Below are 2,290 nucleotides of genomic sequence, written 5' to 3'. Positions count from 1 at the left end.
CTAGTCCGATGATGATTCACGAAGCTACTTAGGTGGAACAACATAATTTAGGGTAGGTGCGCCCATGTCAACCCATGTATAATGATGACCAGGTCAAAATAGTGTTGTCATAAGGGGCAATTATATATTTCCAAGCATAATTTAAAACATGCAGGGTGCAGGGTGCATGCTATTGAGGATGGACATGAGTACAAAGCTGGGGCGGAGTATACTAGCGCGTTGGTTCAGGTACTACGTAGAGCAGCTAGCTAGGGGCCGCAAGGCTTGTCGATGGGACCGCAGAGGTCGGGATTCCCAGCGTAGCTACTGGTGGGAAACTTGGCCATCGCACCTCCGCTTGGGATGGGCCCAGACAGCTGATTGTTGGAGAGGTCACTGCAATAAATACACATAATATGGTTTATATATAAGGACGATGTAACCATTAGAGCCAGTCCCGAACATTTGATCAACTCTAATTCTACAACTGATGGGCCAAGGGCAGCTTCAATGATAGTATCTGAGAGAGAGAGAGAGAGAGAGAGAGAGAGAGAGAGAGAGAGAGAGTATGTACAGGAACTGGAGGTTGGACAGCTGCTGCAGCTGCGGGGGGATCTGACCAGTCAGTGCGTTGTTGAAAAGGTGCAATGCGACGAGCTTGCTCAGCTTCCCAATCTCCGCTGGCATGGTATTGGCCCAAAGAAGAAGTTGCGGAACAGCTCCCTGCAATATGCGATATTGTACAATACAAATATGTCACAATATTCTTCCTTCTGTATATAGCTAAGTTCTTTAGAGAAAGTCCTTTCCAAGAAGTCGGAAGGAGCACATTTAACTATTAAAAAAGGTGGGCGGAAAGAAATGTCACACACAGTACAAGATTAGCATCCATACATACAGGTATTGCAACGACGACAGGTCCCCCACACGAGGAGAGATCGTTCCAGAGATACCCATGGCGCCAAGGCTCCTGCGTTCATCGCATGATATATTCAATTAATCATGTCGGCCTGTAATATAAGACTTCTAAGAAGAAAACTGAAATACAGTCGCGCCATGTTCAACGGGGCGCGCGCTGTTGCAGATGATGGAACTGGGCCGGCACTAATTAGTGATTATACTTACAGTCTAACGACTTTGTTGTTGTCGTCGCAGTCCACGCGGACGAAGGTGCAAGGATTGGCGGCGTTGGCGTCCCAATCGGCCATCGCTCCTTGAGGATCGAGCAGCCCATTCTTGAACGCCATGAGAGCATCCACTGCGCCAACGCCGCAACCATACGGTCAGCCAACACAACATCGATAATATCAGCCCAAGCAAAAAAGATCTATTGTAGTACTCTTACTCGTCTACTCTACTAACGTTGAAAGCACTAGTGTTCTGTGTATAATATTCTTAGACTTGAAACCGAATTTAATTAACCTTCCGAATTGAAGCCCTCAGCAGAGACCAGCTGCAAAAGAGTCTGGAGGACGCAAGCTGCTGCCGCTATTGTCAGAGTCCAGATAAAAAACGCAGGCCGTGAACGCGGGGCCGCAGGAGAACGACGAGCCTGCATGGTCAGACTTACCTCCAAGGACGCAACACAAGAGGTGAAGGAGCTAGGCAGCTGGACAAGAAAACTGGGGTTATACGTGAAGCTTGAAAGCAATCCAGGCGCCGAGCGTTCATCCTGCCACTGCCAGTATATTTATATCCATACAAGAAGCCCTAGTCCACGGCCCGAGGAACATTCGGCCAACTGTTTCGCCAGTCCAATTATTGACATGCTCGTTTCGAGGTCATGGCCTCCGCTTACAATGCAGTAACTTAGGCACTATCATATTATATTTTACAATAGACGGTACCCGACGGTAAACCTTTTCCTCACTTGGAACACCACCCAAACGCAATGGTACCAAGCACTAGCTAGTATGATGTTCTCATGCCACCTTCGCGGGCCTCATCTATGGAGACTACACATGAAGTTCGTGTTTAGCATGGGTTAGGCTGCTGCAACAGAAAGAGCACGATTGTAACATTGTGTGCATTCCATCGTCATACATGTTTTAGGCTGCTCAACAGAAAGAGCACATTTGTAATGTTGCATGCTTTGCATCTTCATACTTGCTCCTCTTTAGAACATAGGCATGGTGGCCTTGAGAACATAGCATTATGTTGAGACTATGACAAAAATATCCAAAAAGGAAGAATGGCAAACTAACTCGAAAAAATCAATCACATGCATTATCTTGAACTTATCTTTAATATTACTCTTCTCTCCTTTAATAAAATTGGTAAATTTTAGGAGGGGAATACCTTAAACCCCCCC

At 46.4% G+C, this 2,290-nt stretch overlaps 1 pseudogene; it reads right to left on the bottom strand.

Moving 5' to 3' along the window:
* Positions 1-248: 248 nt before the first annotated feature.
* On the bottom strand, positions 249-1,537 carry LOC148037626 (uncharacterized; annotated as a pseudogene).
* Between the last annotated feature and the right edge of the window lie 753 nt (positions 1,538-2,290).

Source organism: Lygodium microphyllum, chromosome 4 (assembly GCF_053477565.2).
Source record: "Lygodium microphyllum isolate KBCC chromosome 4, Lygodium_microphyllum_v1.1.10, whole genome shotgun sequence".
Taxonomy (NCBI): domain Eukaryota; kingdom Viridiplantae; phylum Streptophyta; class Polypodiopsida; order Schizaeales; family Lygodiaceae; genus Lygodium; species Lygodium microphyllum.
Note: the sequence above shows the minus strand (reverse complement) of the source record. Positions and strands in the feature narration are given on the sequence as shown.